We start from the raw sequence: 22,946 nt of genomic DNA, 5'->3' as shown, positions 1-22,946 counted from the left end.
TATGCTTCTGGCGTCATTATCTTGGAAGAGTTGTTAGATTTTTGATTTAGAAATGTTGCAGCTCTGATGTTGACTACTCTATTGTGTCATGGTATGTACTAGGTTATTATGGGCTTATCTTTGGGCTATTCTTGAAAAACAGTTTATTTTTTCATCAACTCACATTTTGTTTATTTGTAGTTTGTAGTCTTTTGGTGGATCTATTCTGCTTATGTTTCCTTTATATGAAAATGCGTGAATACACACATTTTCTGATAATCTTTATAATTATATTGCTTCATCTTACATAGAAATTTAACAAAAAACAGGTGAAATTCCAGTTGGTTTTATGCACATTGTCACTGTTGTGTCCTGGAACAGAAAAAAATACATTCGGTAAAAATAAGAAAATCTGAGTAGAGTATGGGCTTTAATACTGCTATATAGATAGTGGCTCATTAATTGTAACAAACATACCATATATGTAAGATGTAACGTTCACATATTGCATAACATGTAAATGTAACGGGAGATGTTACTAATCAGGGAAATTGGGTGTGAGATATATGGGGATTCTCTGTACTATCTTGGTAATTTTTCTGCAAATCTAAAATTATTGTAAAATAAAGTTTATTTAAAATGTAGATTTTATGAATGGTTGGGGTTTGACAGCCAGAAAGGTGTCTATACCAGACATCCTGAGTTGCTTTCCTTCATCCTTACCAGCTTTGTTTATAATATCTTCCATCTTGCACATAGTCATGTGCTTCAGGAAGACTGTCCAGCCCCAGACAGTCCATCCCGTATGTCTATTTCTCAGGGCTGCTATGGCAAAGTACCACAAACTGGGTGGTTTAAAACAACAGAAATGTACTTTTTGACAGTTCAGGGGGCCAGAAATCCAAGATCAAGGTATCAGCAGGATTGTTTTCTTCTGGAGGCTTTGAGAGGAGGATCCAGTCCATGTGTCCACTCTCCTACTTCCGGTAGTTGCTGTCATTCATGGTGTTTCTTGGCTTGTAAATGCGTCACTCATCTTCACACTGCTGCTTTCTCTGTGTCTCTGCTCTCCCTCCCCTTTGTCTTATAAGGACACCAGTCATGGGTTTATGGAAGATTCAGGATGATCTCTCTTAAGATCCTCAACTTCATTACATCTACAAAGACCCTATTTCCAAATAAGGTCACATTCCCAGTTACCATGGGTTAGGACTCTGACATATCTTGTTGGGAGACACAATGTAACTCATTACATAGTTAAAATTAATAGTAGTGGCTAGTGATCACTTTCATCCTCTACCAGTGGTCATTTTCAGCATGAAAATTTGTCAGAATTCTGGCCAATGAGATGGAAAGGAAAGTTCGCTTGGGGTTTTCTGGGAAAGGTTTCCTGGCTTTTAAACATTTATAAAGGGTAAAGAGCCTCTCTTCTTTCTCTGGACATTGGTATGTCTAGATAAAATGACTGGAGTTACACTGCCATCTTATAACCATGTGAGGATTTTGACCGATGATAAAGCCACTTTATGGGACCAGCAGAGCCCAGTGGTAGAGTCCTGATGGAACTAACTCTGAGGCTTCCTGTCTTCGACTTCTTATTCTTTTTTTATTTTTTTTCCTTTTTTGAGATGGAGTCTTGCTCAGTCACCCAGGCTGCAGTGCAGCGGTGCCATCTCGGCTCCCTGCAAGCCCCGCCTCCCGGGTTCACGCCATTCTCCCGCCTCAGCCTCCCGAGTAGCTGGGACTACAGGCGCCCACCACTGCGCCCGGCTAATTTTTTGTATTTTTAGTAGAGATAGGGTTTTACCGTGTTAGCCAGGATGGTCTCGATCTCCTGACCTCGTGATCTGCCTGCCTCGGCCTCCCAAAGTGCTGGGATTACAGGTGTGAGCCACCGCGCCCGGCCCGGACTTCTGATTCTGTGGGATAAAAGCACCTTCATTTTGTAACACATTTATTTGAGTTGGGAACTTCTGTCACTTGCAGCCAAAGGAAGCACAACAGATACCATATCTATGTTTACATATTCCTTGAAAGAAAGTTTAATGACTTTAGTCATCCAGTGGAAAATGTTAATGTTTGGATTTTCTTACAACCTAGTATAATATTGAATAAAAATTAAATTTTATGGAGTTAAAGTCTCATTATATAGAAGACATAAAATGTCCTGCTTAAACTATTCACGATTAAAATAAAAATTTGGTATCTTAAGAATTAACTAGTAGATTTTGATATAACAAATTCTTTGTGCTTATTTTTAAATTTTCTGATAAATGGGTATTTCTTTCTAAAAGTAAATATAGAGACTAATAAAATACTTGAGTTTTTATATATCTATATCAAATTATTGAATACTTAGGTTGGAAGTCAGTAATATGCTACCTTCCAAAAGTGACTTTTTAATAAATATTCCCTGTAAGAAAAATAAAAAAATTATTATCTAAATGAATCTAGCATCAATTCAGATGCCAAATCTCTAAATTGGTCCAGCTGCTTCCATATTGAAAGTATCTCCTTATTTCATCAAAATAAGCTCTGTGTGAATAATATTGGAGCTTGAAATGGCCTTTTTCTAAGTCAGAGTGTTGTGAAAGAAATGCTGTTAAGAGTTCTAGTCTTTTGTAAATCTATTTAAGTGTTGATTTTCAGACTTATTTTATGGAAGTGTGCACTTTTTTGTGATGTGTCACTCCTTTTGAGACCCAGAGGGAAATCTAAAGTCACAGGTGAGGATCTGACTCACTTAATATTTGGGGGTAAGCATAAGAGATGAGGCTGCCTTCCCATGGCAGAATGATTAGGGTGCCATGTTTCCATGTCAAAAAGCTTGTTTTGGTAAGAAAAGGAAATCCTTTTCAATCCTGGTGTTGGTGATACTACCATTGCATGTCAATTGGATTGTGCTGTGTCCTGTATACACCCTGCTACTTTACACCAGTGCAATTAGAATCCATTCTAATCAGTGCAATCACTTTACTTAGTCCTTAAAATATCCAGACTATATGGCCAGGTGCAGTGGCTCACGCCTGTAATCCCAGCACTTTGGGAGGCCAAGGCGGGCAGATCATGAGGTCAGGAGATGGAGACCATCCTGGCTAACATAGTGAAACCCCATCTCTACTAAAAATACAAAAAATTAGCCGGGTGTGGTGGCGGGCGCCTGTAGCCCCAGCTACTTGGGAGGCTGAGGTGGGAGAATGGCGTGAACCCGGGAGGCGGAGGTTGTAGTGAGCTGAGATGGTGCCACTGCACTCCAGGCTGGGCGACAGAGCAAGACTCCATCTCAAAAAAAATAAATTATATATATCCACACTATATAACATTATAGACTGATCATCACTTGCTGTGTTGTAAGGAAGCTGGTAGACTGTGTGGGAAGGAGTCTTCCATGAAGGGGAAGGTAGGAATACTTGGAATATTTGTTGGACATTTCAGAGGCATGTGTCCTGTTGGGCTATATGGTATCAGCCCCTAAAGTTGGGTTCTCCTCAGAAAAGGAGAAAAAAGGAAAGATACAGACAACTTTTTAAAACTTTTTTTTTTTTTTAAATACAAGGAACTCCAGGATTAAGTGGGTATTCTCCAAATACAGTTAGGCTATTCATTTTTTATTTACCATGTAAATGGCACATGCCTATCCAGTTATTATCAGTCTTACTCATGGCACAAATGAAAGAGATAAGAAGAAGCTCCTGTTATGAAGCTTTTGTAAAGAAGAGTGACTTTGTCAGAATTTTGGTTCACATCTGCATTCTGACACAGCGATGCCATTTCTCTCTCTGTTGGTTTGTGATACCTTGTCTGCTTAAAAAGATGCTGAGTAGACAAAAAAAAGTAGGTGACCACGTCAAAGCTGTAAAGATGATTTTACTTTGGTTTGTGCTCTGTTTCTTTGGTTAGAAGTGTTTCTTTCACTTTATTGGTTACCTGGGTCTGTGGATATAGGGAAGCATCATGGAGTAGTCATTAACAAATTTCTCTTTTCTTGACACTTTGTTACAAACATCTTTGAGGAAGTTCAAGATATAAACAGATCAAAGTAGAGCTCCTATTTTTAGAACAGGCAGAGTGCAAGTGCAGAAGGGTCCACAGTCTTCACCTTCACCTTGTGAAAATCATTGTCATACTTCTATCAGTCAATGAGTCAGTCAACAAATATTTATCCAATAATTACCTTTGCAGAAGTGGCCCTTGCCTGTCTGGAGCTTACAGTCTAGACCAGAAAGCAGGCACTAAACACACCACACAAATAAATACATACTTTCACACTTAGGTAAATGCCCTGAAGTGAAAGAATGAGCTACTAAGCTAGTGAAAACAGGGTACTTACTTTAGGTTGAGAGGTCAGAGAAGGGTTTTCTGGGGTAGTGACATTCAAGCTGAGCTTTAAAGAATGAGTAAGAGTTGAGCCAATGGAGAGATGGGGGAGAAGGTTCTAGGCAGAGAAACCAGTATGTGTGAAGCCGCTGAGAGTGGACGAATTTGCTGCTATTAAGAGATTTGGGGCCAGAGAGCCCTGGCCTAGACTTTGCTTGGCAGCTCTGTGCCTCCCATCAGGCTGTCTACTTTGGGCCTCAGTAGCCTCAGTTGAAATGTGAGGCCAATAGTACCCCCTAACAGTGTTGTCCTGAGGATGAAAGATGATTTCATAAAGCAATGGTGCAAAGTAGAAACTGTATTAACAACAGCAGCATCATCATTCTTTTTTATTTTACTATTTTAGGAGTCTTTTTAATGTTTTATCTTAGTTAACCCAGCTGTGTTTTGTACTAGAGTGGTGGTGGGGGTGACATGTTTTTGGAAATCAAAGCAGGAAATTCTCTGTACATTTTGAAAATGATTAGAATCAGCACAAACCAAAGTAAAATCACCTTTACAGCTTTGACATGGTCACCTACTTTTTTTTCTCTAGTAGGTTTGAACATGGGGCTGCAATTTAGAAATGGGTTGTCTTCAAGTTTCATCCTTTCTGTTTCCTCAATCTTTAGAGTAAACTTGAGGGCAATGTATTATTTCTTTGATTCTTGCCTTTGTAATACTGGGTCAAAATCAAAATCCATAAAGCTAAAGGAACACACCAAGTGTGGAGTTCTGTTCTTGCACTGCTGTGGGAAAATGAGATCTTTGAGCTTGAGAACTTTTTGCCTGAGAATGCAGGTTGGACTTCATGGAGAAGGGTCTTCAGGTGGGCGGTGACACTTGGGGTTAGCACTGCTCTGATGAGTACAGTACCTGCTCTGGATTATGATCTAGATCTTATAATGAGGCAAAGAGGACAGGAGAGAGAGGAGACATACCTGTCATTACTCATTATATTGCACTTTCATTCTCTCTCTCTCTCAAAAAAAAAGTACCCTTGGGAATTAAAAAAATGTTCATACTTTTTCACAGTAAAGAGATTAATGTATTTCTAGAAATTATATGAAAATTGGTTCAGTATGTTTCACATGTGACAATCTCTTAATTTTTAAAAACAAAGTCCATTTTCTGATTTCATGAAAAATTGTGTATTGTAATAATCACACAACATATTCCACCTTCTTAATTGCCAAGCGTTCTTGTCTCAGTCTGAATACATTCATTTGAATGTTGCTTGCCCAAGTCTTTCTGTTAATAAACAAAACAAAGCAGAAATCTCGAAAAGCCACTATGATCATCTGTCACTCCCATGTTACATTCATATATTAATTCTTTGAATAAATATTTACTGACCACTCACAATGTACCAGGCTCCGAGTTTACTGAGCACTCTTGATGTACCAGGCTCTGAGGAGGCTTCAAGGATAAAACACAAGCAAGACCCTGGTAACTCTTGGTGTGTATCGTCAAAACCCTAACAGATATCAGGCAATGTCTTTTGAAGTAAAGGTGTTCTTTTCTTTTTTCTTTTATTGTTGGTGTGCACCTTTCACTGTGTATGACATCTGTATCAATGTTTTGATGGTGTTGAAAGTACAGAGTGATGATGTACTGCTTCTCTTTTTTTTTTTCAGAATATTTCAGTAGCCTGTGCAGTTCTGGTTATAAAAGGACATAGATGCTTACATAATAGAAACTACTATAATTAAAACTATTTGCCCATATCTTTTATAAAGCATAGTTTTCTGATTATACAGGAAATATATGTGTGTGTCTATAGTTATGTATGTGTGTGTATGTATGTGCATACATTTGTACATGTATAAACACAGACATACATTGTAGAAAATTGAGAAACCAGGTAAAAGCCCAAAGAATAAATTTACACGCAACCCTACCTCTGAGAAAACATCTATTCAAATTTTGAATTATAGCTTTTCATTTTTTTTCCATTTCTAAGAGTTTATTGCAAAGAACTAATTAGAAAACTTTATTAAGTCCTACGCCTAACAAAATTGATTGTAGTATTGCTTCTAATAGCCCAAAATTTGAATCAGACAGTAACAAGTCAGAGTCACTCAAAGTTTGGCCCAGTTTCTGCTTTTCATTATTCTGTATATAGGTCTGTATGTGTGTTGGAGTGGTACTAATATTTATTTAAGTCTTTCTTACATTCTAGTTCCTATTAGGCCAGGTCGACATGTTTTCTCATTGAATTATTCCATCCACCATCGGGGGGCTAGTGACGGTGTTATAACCACTTTACAGTTAAAGGGACCTTGAAGCTCAGAAAGATTAATTGACTTACTCATGGTCCTTCAGCTAATAAATGAAAGAGTTGGGGTTGCATATACTTCAATAATATTTTTTAAACCCTTTTATCAAGGCTGTCTTTTTATTATCTACAGAGTTCCATATATTTCCAGATGCTTGACAGGATGTGGATAAATTTAAAAATTGACATTATTTCCCTTGGGGGAGGTGCTTGGTAATATGTGAAGTTCCCCTGCCCCCGCAATCTTTTTGTAGAAGTAGTACTGAACTGGTCCAACTATTTATTTGGAACTTCTTAGAAGGCCAGTTATTTTGACATTAGGGCATGCTCCCTTCCCCAGCCGGTGCTCTAGAGAGAATGGATTTCCGGAGTGGGTGGCACAGGCAGCCATCTCACCCTGCCTGCAGCTCTGCCACAGCGCTATGCATTCCCTGAATGGATTGGGGCACGCACATGGTCTCTACTGAGTGATTTTCCTAAAAAGCATAATGAAATTACAGCGCTTGGTATCTTAAACAAGATACTAAAGTCTGTAGTAACAGTGCGCTTTTTTAGCACCTATTCATAGTCAGTTTAGTAAAAGCAGATACATAGCTATCCTTACAGACTGAGTTGTAAAATATAAGACCTTGGGCCTCACAAACAGACTGGTTTCATTGACTCTGTTTTCAAAGCATTTGTTTATGATCATCTTACTTGTATTACCTTTCCTCCATGTGGTAAATGCTGCCACACCCCCATCAAAGGAAGTGTGTAAAAGTAGGGTCAATCTCCTTGTCCTTTTGTGCATTAAAGTTTTCTCATGGAAACTATAAAGGCTATTCTAAAAACCCTTCTATAAACTGTAAATAAGCCCCTAAGATCTACTTGAATGTCAATACATTAAATGCTTAATATATGTACAAAGACCAAAGTGATGTTTGCTTTTCTATGGTTCCCTTCTAAAATTCCACAAAGTCTTTCAAAGTAACAACCACGAGGAGTCGTAAGCACATGCTTCATCTATATGTCACCTAATCGCAGGGGCGCTGTGTCTTAGAGTATGCCGTGCATAAAATCACGGGATCTGCACATGCCTCCAGCAGTTTAGGATATTTATGATAGAGAAGAAGAATGAGGTAAATTAGGATAAAGCTCTGGTTTTGGCTTTAAATTTCCTATATTTTATAAGTCCAAGTTATTCGTTTGCCATGCTGTCCGGGTTTAATATTCAAAATATGGGCTTGAAGCCCCTGTGAGGCCAATCAGCTATTAACTGTGCTTTCAGGTTTAGTTTTTAAAGAGTTTAAAAATACGCTCATTAATTTGAATTGCTACTATTGCGACATCCATTTTTTGAAAATTATACTGCCTGAGCTATTGACCAGATAACCATGAGCAAAAACAGTTTCCTGGGATCTGCTGTACAGATCATGAATCTCTTTTGCTCCCTTTATTCTATAAGGGGAAAGAGGCCTTAGGAACTGTTAGATTTTTAGGAAGGGTGATTTTTTTTTTCTTTCAGCAAAAGCTTTTTTTTTTTTTCCCTCTGCCCTTCTCCTCAAATATCAATATCCAAAAAAGCATTCACTTATTTTAGAAGAAAGAGAAAGACAAAACAATTTTTCCCCTAAAGGTATGAAATGTTAATGTGGAAGGAGGATTTTTAGTGAAGAAATCTGAGTTTCTTCCTTTCTGATGCTGGATTCATTTAGTATGTAACGGCTTAGACAAGAGCGTGTTTCAAATCCTGAACCTCCAGTTATGGCTCAACCGGGGCTCCCCACAGCAGCAGCTGAGAGGTTAATGTTACCCACAGCTCTTCTCCGGAAAGCAGATGAGTAATTCCACCTTCAGAGGGTGACCTGTTGGCACTCCCTTGCTCATCTCGGTATAAACAACACATAGGGAGAGGGTTATTTGTTGGCAAGGTATATTTCTGTGGGAGGTAGGGAGCAAAAGAAGAGGCAATAAAAAGAGACTTAGATAGTTGAAAACTACAAATCTCAATATGGCAAGCATTCAGAGCATGGTAACTGGCCAAAAGAGGAATCTTAAGTGCACAAACGTGCCTGATCTCTCAGACCCTTCAGGTAGAACCTCAATGGGGTAACGTCCTGCTACATTTCCCCAGCGCATTCTCTAGACCTCAAAGAGGAACCCACTCTGGGTTTCTGCCCAACTTCTCTCCCTGCAGTGCCCTTCACAGACCTCTCTTCAGTGCCTCTTCCTCACTTTTCATTCATCTCCTTTAACATGTTTGTTTCAAGACTGGAGCCTTAAAATATTAGACCTTGTCAGGACGGCAAATGCAAACCAGACAAACCACTACTGCACTACTGTTCAAAATGTTTGATTCTCCTTTTAATTAACCAGGAATTCCTCCCTGCAAAATAGCTTTAAGGGGCATCTGGAAACATCCAGCTAGGCTTTACGTTGTCCTGGTGAAGGTCAAAGTTGCACACTAGCTACAGCAGAGACCTTCCCACTGACAGGCAGGTAGCGGTTTTTCTAGTATGTGGTCTTTTCTGAGACCTGCAGAGACCACAGACTTTGCATTTGCCACAAAAAGAATTACTGTGCACTCACGGTTTTCCTGTGTGTGGAACTGATGTGCAATATTGAGTCAGACGATTTTTCCTTTCATAATAAAAAATCCTCTAGAAATAGACAATTATTTCCCTATCTAATTCATTTTGGGGAAATTGGCCATGGGATGCTAAAGAATGATTTTATAAACATCATCAGAAATAAAAAAGTTTTTAATGTGAAAAATTAGTTCTGTTCTCCCATTATGAGTGTTAGAAGTTTATTTGTAAAATGACTGTGAGGACCCATGGAAAGTTGGCAACAGGTGGACTTGCAAATTTCCTTACCCTAGCTGAGGGATATTTGTGACTAGTGTTACAAACAAGGGAGAAATCATATTGGCAAATTTAGTACTTGGTTAGAACGAGATTTTTAAAATGAAAATCTGACTGTGGGCTGACCGTGGCCTATGGGTCCTGCATCACCCAGACCAGTCCAAAGTCAGAGCTTGTCACCACCACCCATGTTCTCTGGGCTCCAGCCATACCTGCTGAACTCACCAAGCTCTTTTCTGCCTCAGACTCTTTGCATATGCTGTTCCCTCTGCCAATAACGAGCTTCCTAGCACTTGTCTGGCTAATTCTTACTCATTCTTTAGGATTGAGTTTTAATATCACTATTTGAAGCTGACCATCTTCTTTGAACCCCTAGTCTTCTTTAGGTCTCCCTATTATCCATTTTTGTTACAATATTTCTTCCTAAGAGCACTTATCTCAACTGTGAATGTGTAGCCATCTGGGAGGTTATCATTGTCTGCCTGGCTAGGCTATAAGTCAGCAGGGAAGGGTAAATCTGCTTCCTTGTTCATCATCAGCACCTAGTACATAGAAGTATCTAAATAAATATTTGCTAGCCAGATAGGTAAAGGAATGGATAGATGGAAGAATGAATGGTTGAAAGATTAAATGAATGGAAGAATAAATGAAAGAATGCAAGAGTATTTTGAGTAATCTAGAACATTCTTTTGGTTTTTACACAATTAGGAATCTCAGTCAAGTCAGCTTATTTTATACAATCAAGAGATAAATCTCCTCATCCCTAGAGAGTGTTCTGCCAGATGCTAGAGCAATCTATCTGCTGGGTACCTAAATATAAGATTTCTACCAAGAGAAGAGACCAGATGGGCACACTGCCTTCCTGGAAATCTTTGTTTAACATATAACTGCCATGTTCGCTTTAGTCTTTGTCCTAATCATAAGATTAATCATTGAAGATAAATATTACATCGCATTGACATGTATGCCATTTGTTACATTTCAGAATATCATGCACCAGTGTCATAAATATTGTGAGCATGTTTTTTTTTCAATGATTATAACTATAAACGAGGATCTGGGGATGAATGGAATTTCACTGATAAAATACAGATACTGGCATTTCTCACATAAGAAAAACTGTAAAATCCCATGCTTTTGACCCGTGAAATAGGTCTCACTGATTCTTTCCCTAACTGAGAAGTCTTTGTCCTTATGTTGTGAATGCACAGAGAGACTATATTAAAACATTTTGTCTGTACATCTATTGTGTCTCTACACCATTTTCTTTTATGAATAAGCCAAGCAGGGATGTTTGCCTCTCATAAATCTTTTACAAGAACAATTCCGGTAAAAGAAACCACAGATGTTACTGCCAGTTTAAGTTTCTAACAAACTGCTCTGCCAGTCCCACATGAGCTTCTACGTTGAAAGCCTGCAGTACTTGGAAATTTCGTGGATATTCCTGTCTTTTAGCTTTGGAATGTTTACCAATCAGAAAAGCACATTCTCATTTAAGCCTAAGCAATCACATCATGCTTAGTGTTTGCTTAAGATTAACCTCTGTTACTTTGGTCCTATCCAGTATCTTGCCCTTCTTTGCTTCTTTCTTTCCAAATATCCCCAGTTTTCCATCAAATTCTGTGCTGCAATGATTTGGAGGGTATCACAGACACGAACTCCTGGTATGAAATGTGGCCCTCATCACATTGTCTCTCCTTTGAGTAAGTTACTTTCACTATTGGACTGTTAACTCCTTGCAAAGGTAGGTTTCATGTCACCTTTGCATTCTTCAGTGCTTGTGTTGCAACTGCAGTCTTGATAGTGCTTGGTGTTTGTAGAATTAAGATAAATCGAGTATCATTTTTTTGGTTGAGTCATTTTTGATAATTTCATGTCATGTATTTTGTGAAATATTGGAATGTGTGTAAAATTTTTGCTTCTTAATGTGGTGGGGAAAATGGTGATTAGGAAGCTGGCGTATTCAAGCCTGGTAACACTTTGGTGTATATGATCTATATTACAGTAAAATTTATCATATGACTTTGATAGGCCTTAGGGGAAAATGGATTTTTTCTCACAGACAATGATAAAGAAGTGAATGGTTTTATACACACATTATCACTTGTACACACATACCACTAGGTTCAAGGACTATGGATAAAAGCCAGTACAAAGTCTACTCTTGAATGATTGCTCTTGACCTTGTACAGTCTTACCCGGGAATGTTTGTGTATCCCATGTTTTTATTCTTTTTAAGCTATAAAAGTGGATTTCTACCTCACCTCATTAAATTTTGAAACATGGCAATTTAGAACTAAATAAGAATGAATTTGGCTTTTTTTAAGGATGTCTTATAAATCTTATTTAGATACCATTTTAAGTTCTCTTTATGTGCATTTTTGTTTCTGTTGACTCAAAAGTCCTTAACAAAGTTTTCTTTAAAAAAAACTTCAATTTTATTTGTAATTGATTAGATAGTACAGTCACATAGTGCAAAATTTAAGAGGTACAAAATAGTAGATAGTAATATAGTATAAATATCTTTTTCCCTAGCTACCCAGTTGAGCTCCTTGGAGTTAACCACTGTTGTGACTTACGTATCCTTCCAGAGTTGGTTTATTCTTATGCTTGCTTACACATACACACACATTCCACATATACGTATATGTGTATGTACCTAAGGATGTATTTTTTAAGTGCAAATAGCAGCATATCATATACCCTACTTTGTACTGGCTTTTACTTTAGTGTATATGTCTAATCCTTTCTTTTGCCTGGATCAAATATTTGTTTTTAGAGTGACTTTCCATTTGTGGGGTCGTGTGAATGTTTGTTGCAGGTTTGTTCAGTTATACTGTATGCACCTCAGATAAGCTGTAAAACAACCCTATGGGCTAAGGTATCTGCATTATTTTATTAACTTCATTTCAAAAGTAAATAATAAGCTGGCTTCTGTCCACTGAGGGTCAGAGTCTGTATGATTATCCTTCCAGCTTCAGCTTCTGACATGTTGGGCAAGACTAAACATAAAGCCAGTTGAGTAAGCTGCCTATAGGAATTTGGCAAAGAAACAAGAAATGTCTATCATTTATTTCTTATTATGCTCTGCCTACTTAACAACAAAACAAAAACCGTAAAACAATAAACACTTTTATTTTCACTTCTGACGATGACCCTACTGATTTTAGTCAGGTTAACTTACTATTAATAATTCGTCTCACCACTGCCCCCTATCCTGAACTTTTAGAAATTCTCAGGTTCTCTGTTTAAATGCCTTGAATATGCTTCATCACAATTTTATGTTAAGAATCAATGTCATTGCTAATCTTTTTGCATATTCAGTATATATACACATTACTTATTAACTTTTTGGATTGTCCTTGCTTTATCAGAAAATCTCAGTAATGGCAAACATTTAAAAACTTCTCCTTCTTTCTTTATCACAGAAATTAAACAGGTACTATGTCATATAACTAGAAAAGTAACTCACACTGGATGAGAACATAATGCTACCTGTTACTCATGGCAGTTTTCTGCGACTCAGAGTTTTTTGCAATGAGGGTTTTACTGTCCTTGTATCTTAAGAATGAACTTTATTTTTTGGTTTAGAAAATACAAATCCTGTCCGTCTCAAGGCAGGGGTAGGAAGGATAGAAAAAAGAGCCATGACTTATTATCAGAATGTCTTGATCAAATCTAAACAGTTACATTTAAATATTTGTGTAACATTAGACAGGTCACTTAGCAGCTCTGATAGTGGCATTAACAACTACTGAGCAAAAGTGTTTATGAAATGCTCTGATGGTTAAGGTCGAGTAGCTTTTCTTTCACATAGTTATCCTGTGCTTCCTATTGATGTCTCATTTTTTTCTGTACTCATGTAGTATTTCTTTGCTTCTACCACAAACCATAGTAGCCTCAGTTTACTCCCATGTGAAGTGGTACTATGAACTCTTTCTCTATGTCACAAAATTGATGTGAAGATCAAACAGGGATAATATATATGAGATTGCCCTCATAAACCACAAAGAACTCTGCAGCTATAAAATATTAGTGTGCCATTTCCTTACATGTGGACTGGACCTAGGCTCTAACTGCTGTATGTGAAAAAGTCTTGTTTCCTGAACAAAGAGCAAGTTAGATGCCCCCAGAGAAGCTGGGATTTTGCTATGTGCAGTATAAATATTGCATTCAGTACTCATCGAAATGAATTTGTCTGAAGTTAGTGTCATATCATTTGAAAACAAGTTCCACTTCTCTGTCTCTTATAAATTATTCTTTTTTATATTTCACAGAGATCAGTTTGGGACCAGTTTAGTTTAGTCCATGCAGTAGATAAAGTGCATTGGCGGTTTCAAAATCTCCCGTGATAGAAATACTTTGAATCACCAAATGGCATCTTCAATTTTCAATAGCAAAATGAATGAGCATTTGTGCAAAGGATCTGAAGATCAACAAAAGACCACACAGTGTTTGTTTTGTCATTTACTTGGAGACAGGATGAAGGAAGTACAAGTTGCAGTGCAGTGAATTGAGGGCCAGCTACAAGCTACACTCAGCCATCTGATTCACTGGTTTAGGGGTGCATTCTTGCTCAATGGTCGACTTAAAAAACAGGAAGAATGGGTATTTTATGACTCACATAAGTTCTCTAAAGTGTTTTATTTTTATTTTCTGAATATTTCAACCTTAGTGATTCAATTTCTGGAACATTTCAGGTTTACAACATTTTCTTCTGATTGAAAAATGTCATGATTGACTTGTATAGGAATGCTAGAGAATATGCTCATTTTATGCAGATCTTTTCAGGTAAAGGTAAATCTAAGTTTGATATTGAGTTAAAAGTATTGAGTTACTAAACATTAAAATAGTTTGCAGAATATCACAGAATGTATTTGAATGCTGTTGCTAATGTAACTGAATAAATACCATAATAAATATAATATTTTAAGTAGAATAAAAATGCATATGAGTGAAATTATACAATAATCAATTATCCTTTTATTTGGCAAATACTTACTAAAGATTTTCCATATATAGGCTACCTAATATGTTTTGAGACATCTACCTTTAATTGTAAATGAAATAAAGAAGAAAATTAGAAATAAGAGGAATAAGAAATCATTCTGGACAGTCTGAGTAAGGAGAACAGTCATAACATAAATATTTGGAATTAAGGAATTACACAAGATTCTAAAAATTTTAAAGTGCATAATTGAATAATTATATTTTATCCCTTCAATCTGTAGATTTTAATGATGGCAGTGAGAAACAATTCTAATGCTTTAGAAAATCCAACTTTTAAAAAATGATTTTTAAAATTTTTCCCTCTGATTTATGGTTGGCTACTTTGATGAAATCTTCCATTAAACAGATACTTGCTAACATGACCTCCTCCTTGGTTTTTCTAATTTTCTTAAATTTAGTAATTTTATTTCTTGGTTGTTGAAAAGAAACTATTTTGCATGCCACATTATGCCAAGAAAAATTAACTTTATTGAATAAACGGAAGTAATACACAGTATTCCTATTCCATAAGTTTTCATATTACAAAAAAGTTTGTTGCCGGGTGTGGTAGCTCATGTCTGTAATCCTGGTGAATTGGGAGGCTGGAATGGCTGAAATGGGAGGATTGCTTGAGGCCAGGAGTTCAAGACCAGCCTGAGGCCAGGAGTTCAAGACATAGTAAGAGACTGTCTCTCTTAAAAAAACGTTTTTAAAAAAGTTAGTTGGGCATGGTGGTGTGTGCCTATAGTTTCAGCGGCTTGGAAGGCTGAGTTAGGGAGATCACTTGAGCCCAGGAGTTCAAGGTTGCAGTGAGCTATGCTCATGCCACTGAACTCCAGCCTGGGCAGGAGAGCAAGAGCCCACTATTAAACAAATTGTAAAAGGTTCATGTGTATAGCCTTCTATTTTGTAACAGTTAACTAAGGGCAGCCTTTAGAAACCAAGAGGAAAATACTGTATTCTGAAATGAATAACTTAAATCTCTTTCCTCTTTTATCTAAATATGTTTGTGAAGCATTCATTTTCAGTTTTGGAAGAGGACACAGAGACATTCATTGTTCAAAACAGGCATAATTCAGTGTTCTTTTCTGTTAGCGAAGCGAATGCAGGGAAGGGCCATGTTAACTAGGACCCGTCAGAATGGCGGGCAGCCCATCACTCAGGATGGGACAGTGATGCTTACTGTATACCACGAGGAAGAGCTCCTGGATAGTTCCCACAGGTAGCCTACTTCAGTTTTGCTCATTTAAACCAATAATTGGGGAAAGTACACTAGAATCATCTTGTGAGTATCTGTCCATGCATAAAAGTCTTTGGGCTGAGTGATTTGGCTGTCCCAAAACACCCTCCTTTCTTGTGGCCTCTGCCTCTTGCTGTTGCAGAGACGTTTGGCTCTGCACCTCCTTTATGAGTGGGTGTTCTGCACCAGAGCCAGCTTCCAATTTCCGTGCCGGTTTAGAATCAACAACCACAGGACTCACATTTTATCCCCCACTGCCTCCCTTCTCTCCCCTCGTTCATGGCACCATGTATATTTTTATGAATCCCCTCTCTTTTTTCAAAGTTAAAAAAATAAAAGAAATAGGGAAACACAGATGCTCCTACTGTTGCTCCATATGGAAACCCACTTTCTAAGCAAGCAAATTGTAGATCTGGGAAGCACACGTTGCTGTCCCAAGCTTCCCCCTGGGAGTGTGCAGCTGGATGGGATCCTTTATTCAAAAGAGCAAGGAGAAGGGTGTGGGTTGGGGGTGGGTTGCACCGTGGAATGATCGATGTAGTCTGTAGGGACATGCAGAGGGAAATCTGCAAAATGTTAGTCTCCTCCATCTCAGATGATTCTCAGCATCTCCAACTGTAAATTCGTGGTAGCCTGGTAGAGCCACTTGGAATTTGAGAACTCAGGTTTTGATGAACTTTCTGGCTGTTTCTTTTGCTATTTACAATTTAGGAGTTCTATTTCATTACAGTTAATTCCAAAAGGCTATCTATAGGAACATAAAGTGAAAGTCCTGTTACCTCCTTCTTGAACCACAGTTTCTATATTCACTTTTAAGAATCTAACAGATTGATTTGGGCATAAGGTGTTTGAGAGCAGAAGTTCTCTCTCCTTTTTATATGCCCTATAACATAAACCTAATACATGAACATTCATAAAGAGGTAGACGAGTTGATGAAAGAATGATTACATGTAGCTTAAATTTATGATTAAAAGCTGGATTTCTATAAAATCTCATTGGCTTGTTTGTGCCCTTTAATTTGTAAATTATATCCTTTTTGGGAGGGTTATATAATTAAAATTTATATATATATTTAGAAAACATTATAGATATTACATATGCTAATATTTTCTGGAGATGTCTTTGAGTCAAGACATTGGAACAAAATATTATATATAAAGTTTGGTTGTCTATTATGATAACTATATCACACTGGTATTCAAAGATTGATTCAGAAAGCAGTATTTGCTAAAGATTTTTTTTTTTTTTTTTTTTTTGGTGGGCTCTGAATAAATCTGGGAACAAGGAAAGGGTTGAAAAGATACGGATTTTTATTAAATATGTTCGAAGCAATTCAGTACCTTGGGGAAAACAGCTTCAAACTTCCAAGGGCTTCTCTGCAGCTGGGAAAGTAAATTTGTAGAAAACTTTTTTCATGTTTAACTCCAAAACATGAAACCTGGCTCTATATACCACACTGATTCACATCTTACCCAGAGGGACAGATTCACATCTCTGTTGGGATGTACATGCAAGGATTTCCTGTACACAGAGATGGAATAAGCTATTGTGTTTGCTGGCAATTTCTAGTCACAGAGTAAGGAGACTGCATGTCTTTAAGGATTTAGGTTTTCATCTTTAATAAGTGTGGATTAACTCATGGTGTTTCATTACTCTCTTCTCAAAGTTCAATCATTTGCATGCCCTCTTTGTAATTGTTTCCATTTTTATGTACCATTATAATTTTGAACTATGTCATTAAATCTGCTTACTTTGTAATTCACTTAACTTAAAAGTGAACTTTATATCACCACCATAAGTGAAAAGTAGTGCCACAGGTCGTAGATGAAAAGTAATTGGAAAAATAAACACAGGGGTAATAAAATGACGTCTTTAAATTCTAGCTATGTGTTGTTGTCTGCCCAAGTCTCTGTGCTTAAGGTTAGTTTGTTCTTTGTTAAATGGGAGATTCTTAAGTGTTAGAAAGGGCCAGGCGCGGTGGCTCACGCCTGTAATCCCAGCACTTTGGGAGGCCGAGGCGGGTGGATCACCTGAAGGCAGGAGTTCGAGACCAGCCTGGCCAACATGGCAAAACCCCGTCTCTATTAAAAATACAAAAATTAGCTGGGCATGGTGGCAAGTGCCTGTAATCCCAGCTATTCAGGAGGCTGAGGCAGGAGAATCACTTGAACATGGGAGGCGGAGGTTGCAGTGAGCCGAGATCGCCCCCACTGCACTCCAGCTTCAGCTTGGGACAGAGCGAGACTCCATCTCAAAAAAAAAAAAAAAAAAAAAAAAAAAAGAATGGCACCACCACAATGACCAGTTCTCCCTTATTTAATCAGAATGATTGAAAGAAATGGTAAGAGAAATAAGCTTATGACAAGGTGATGTTATTTAATATAGTGTCACTATGTTGTTTCAAATAATCTTGCATAAATCCCGAAAACAATTTGAGTATTCTTAAAATCCTAAGTACCGTCAGTGATAAAGCATCCCAAGTCTTGGGAAATGCTGCTGTATAATAAAGATTTTGACACAGAAACTGAAGCACCAATAATAGAAGTATTATAATAAATTGCTCATATTTCTGGGATGCTAGCATCACCAGGGTAACTAGTGTTCAGTTACATAGAGAAAGATAGTTACAAATGTTTATATAAAACTTAGGAGGTAGGGTTATTTATATCTAATTAACTTTAAGTTGACTTAAAATTATCTAAAATATTCTTTATTATTTTATGCATCCATCCCTTTTGAAAATACATATTTATATAATGTGTACCTATATATACAGAAAGCAAGTGATTATTAGATGACTAGCTCTTTACTAAAATATTGTTTTTATATTTTTAGGTAATTAAAAATTGCTATTCTCATTTAGGTATATTGTTGAAATATTTTGTTGTTGTTTATTCCCTTAATTTAAACAGCAATTCTAGGTGAAATTTAAACAGAATTTTATGACTATGAGATCCTAATCAAAATAGCAGTGGGTTCAGTGAACAAGCTGTTAGATCAACCCAAATGTCCAACAATGATAGACTGGATTAAGAAAATGTGGCACATATACACCATGGAATACTATGCAGCCATAAAAAATGATGAGTTCATGTCTTTGGACAGACATGGACGAAATTGGAAATCATCATTCTCAGTAAACTATCATGAGAACAAAAAACCAAACACCGCATATTCTCACTCATAGGTGGGGATTGAACAATGAGAACACATGGACACAGGAAGGGGAACATCACACTCTGGGGACTGTTGTGGGGTGGGGGGAGGGGGGAGGGATAGCATTAGGAGATATACCTAATGCTAAATGACGAGTTAATGGGTGCATCACACCAGCATGGCACATGTATACATATGTAACTAACCTGCACATTGTGCACATGTACCCTAAAACTTAAAGTATAATAAAAAAAAAATGCAAGTGGTTAAGGGTTAGCCTGACTCTTTAGATTCCAATCCCAGCTCTACTATTTACTAGCCATGTAAATTTCATCAAGTTATTTAATCTTTTTGTGCTAATTTTCTCATTGTTAAGGTCACAATAGAAATGATGATGCCTACTTTATTTGTTTTACTTACTTAAAGAGTTAATATGTATAATGCATGGAACAATACCTGGCATGCAGTGAAAATTCAAAAACATTAGCAGATACTCCTCTTCCTCCACCTCCTCTTCCTCATTCTAGAGGGCCTTTTGCCATATTATGAGATGAGAAATATGAAAGCATAAAATGCCACATACCACATTGAAACCATAATCATTGTGCTCTTACTGTGTTTAGTGAGTTTAAGTAGTGGGCAATTTAGATTACAAAACTTTCCTGATTTTGAGAATTACAGTCATGTTAATTCATATTCCAGTTTTCTTGAGGCCATTACCTAATATGAAGAGATATTATTCACAGTCAGGATGGAGGGGCGGTGAAATACTCAGCACAGAGAGCTGTCGGCAGCGCTAAGCTTTACAACAGCAGCCGGGCCTAGGAACTTGGAGAGTCTTGTCTGGAGGCGGTGATTAAAAGCTTGTAAAATAAGATCTATGGAGGAAGGCTAAAGAAATTTGGATTGTTTACCCTGGAGAAGAGAAGACTTAAGGGTGATTTAATGCTGTTATTGAAGCATAAGAGGGTTCTTTTCTAGAGCCTCGTGGTAAGCTCTTCTGTAGCTCTCCTGAGATTCAAACAGGAGGGGGTGGGCTGACAGTGAGCACAGAGGATTTAGAGTAGGTAAGAAAAGCTTTCGACAGGATAATTTTTTTAAAAACAAAACAATTTGAAAGGGAGACTGTGGAAGTTAGGTTTCTGGAAGTTGTTAGTAATAATAATAGCCATCTGAAGTGGTTTGGTCTGGTCCTGCCTGGAGGCATAGTGATGGGGTGTATTGGCCAAAAACATACTTCCTGTGAATCAGTAAAGGGCTGGCCCACCCCACTCTTAGAAATGGACTGTTTATTAAGATAGCAGCTCTTCCCATCAGTGAGAGTGTAAGTGCAGTTGGCCCTCCATGTCTGTAGGTTATACATCTCTGGATTCAACCAACCATGGATCACAAATAAAGTCAAAAAGAAAAACAACTAAAAATAACAATACAACAATAAAAATAATATAAATTAAAACAATACAGTGCATCAACTATTTACATAGCATTTACCTTGAATTAGGTATTATAAGTAATCTACAGATCATTTAATGTTTACAAGAAGGTCTGTGTAGGCCATATGCAAATACTAGACCATTTTATGTAAGGAACTTAAGCAGGTATGGATTTTGCTATTCTCTGGGGTTCTAGAACCGATCCCCCATGGATACCAATGAACAAATGCACCTCAAAATGGTAAACCCCACAAGGAAAGGCTTCAACCCAGGGTTACTAAAGGGAAACGCAAACCAAGCAGAGGTTCTCAGCTGGAGCCATGACTGACTATGTGTCCCCCTGGATGCTTCTAGAAGTTTTTAATGTTGTGAATCTAGAAATTTTAATATATTTAACAAGTTTTCACTGAAAGCACTCTGTGGCAATAGCAGTGCTAAGTTCTAAGGTTATAAAAGCAAGTAAGATACATCTTTGCATTCAAGAAGCTCACATTCTGACAGCCTAAGGCAGCATGTGAAAGATCAATTACAGAGTGGTATAGCGCTATATAGCACTTTACTCTGGGACCTAGAAGAGGTTACCTAACTTGGCCTTGTAAGTCAGGAGAGTTTCCAGTGGAGGTGGTCCTTGAGGTAAATGTATAAAGATAAATAGGAGTTTACCAGATGGATTTAAAAACAAAACCACAGAACAGCATGTGCAAAGACAGGAAGATACAAGGAAGAATGGATGGTTACATTAGCTAAGTGTGTGTCTAAAACAGCTCTATCATTACGTGACTCACTGCTGACATGTAAGCTATCTGGCAGCTGAAATACGGTGTCTGAATTAGGATGTGCTTTAAGTGTAACATACACACCATATCTCAAAGACTTAGTATAAAAAAGAATATGTTTCATTTTTAACTTATGACATGTTGAAATGATAATTTCAATATATCGAGTTGAAGAAAATATGTTATACAACTTATTCCACCTATTTTAGTTTACTTTTTTCTAATGCAGTTACTGGAAACATTTAAATTATATATGTGGCTCACATTTTACTCACAATAAGAAGGACATATTACACTGCAACCTATTATATACATACATACATACATACACACGTACATACATACATATATATGGAAAATGCAAACACTGAAACAAAAGGTTCATAAGTTTACCATTATGCTTTGCAGCACACTCTGATATTGCCTATTTTATTCTATTTCATATTGTTTTAATGCTGGTTACAACCCATTAACTTGATTTCAAAGCCCACTTATGGGTCAAAATTTATAGTTTAAAACATATTAACATATGATTTCACTCCTAATCTGGGCTTTATTCTTTAGCTGCTGAAGTGTTTATTTATTTTGACAATACTGTGATCTGATTGGATTTATCTTTAGACCCTGTCAATACATGGAGGGTGGATTGAGTAGAAGTGAGGTTATGACAGAATGAAGCCATAGTGTTGAAACTGCTATAGTAGTCCATGAGAAAGATCAGGAGGTCTCTAAACTATGGTAATGGCATTGGTGGTGCAGAGAAAAGAATCAATTAAAAGTTGATGAAGACAAAGAGAATGCTATTTAGAACATATATTATGGGATTTGGTGAGAGATTGGATGTGGGAGATGGAAACATTGGAGCCTATAGTTGAATCTTTGGTTTCAGAACTTGTCATGGGGAGATTAGGAATTCAGGTTTAGACATATTGAGTGGAAATGTCTGCATGAGATCTAGAGTAGACCAGTGAGTAAACTCGTCAGTCTTAAGCTTAGATGTGAGGCTACAGGTCTATATGAGATAATCCAGTGAGTAAGTGTGGACTGAAAACAGACTAGGTAAGAGGACTGAATTCTAAGAAACACAAACATTCAAAGAACCAGAATAACCATAAAAAGGACTGGATAGGAGAGCATGGTCTAGTGAAGCTGAGGGAGGAAAGCATGTCCTGAAGGAGTGGATAGCCAGTCCTTCCACAGAGGAGCCAGTGCTGGGAAACCCATCTGACTTGGTCGACATAGCGAAGAGCAGGAGTTGCTTCAGAGAGGGATAGCAGGCAACTGTGGCTGGCTGGAAAATTAACAGAACGAGAAGAAATAGGAATGATAGACTCTTATATAGTTTTTCAAGAATTTTGCCTGGGGATGGAATGTGAAATTGAAGAAATGAGAGAGAGAGGTAGGGAATAGGAATGTATGAGTAAATGAATGAATGGTAGAAAGTGGAGGATGCAAATTTGAGGAAGTGTTTTGCACAATAAGTTTTGCTTTTTATTTTAAGAAGGGAAAGATTTCGGTATTCTTGTAAGCTTGAACTAAATGGCCCAGCTGTGAGGGAGAATCTGAAGATAAAATCTTGGGAAATGATAAGAAAACAAAGCCCCTTGGGAGAAGGAGTCTTATAGCCAAACCAGAAGCCATGGAATTCATTGTGGCCAAATGTAAAGAGCGGGGCTAGATAGACAGAAGAGAGGAGGATGGGGTGGTGTGGAGATGATGCAGGATGGGCTGCTGAACAGCATAGAAGGACTGTACACTCATCCCCACCCCGATGATCTGATACTCTGCACAGCTAGTGGCATCAAATATGTGAATGTTGTCCAGCAGCACTCGGCAGCCCAGGTCTAGGGGCAGAGAAGAAACATTGGGTGTTGGTTTAGGATCAGGTTCATGCT

The 22,946-nt window shown here is 37.5% G+C and overlaps 1 protein-coding gene across 1 annotated transcript in view; it reads left to right on the top strand.

Moving 5' to 3' along the window:
• The window catches only part of LOC134756847 (uncharacterized), a 283,312-nt gene that overhangs the window by 138,139 nt on the left and 122,227 nt on the right, over positions 1 to 22,946 (top strand). The window lies entirely within an intron of this gene.

Source organism: Gorilla gorilla, chromosome 13 (genome assembly GCF_029281585.2).
Source record: "Gorilla gorilla gorilla isolate KB3781 chromosome 13, NHGRI_mGorGor1-v2.1_pri, whole genome shotgun sequence".
In the NCBI taxonomy this organism is placed as follows: Eukaryota; Metazoa; Chordata; class Mammalia; order Primates; family Hominidae; genus Gorilla; species Gorilla gorilla.
The sequence above is the reverse complement of the archived record's forward strand: the minus strand, read 5'-3'. Positions and strand labels throughout refer to the sequence as shown.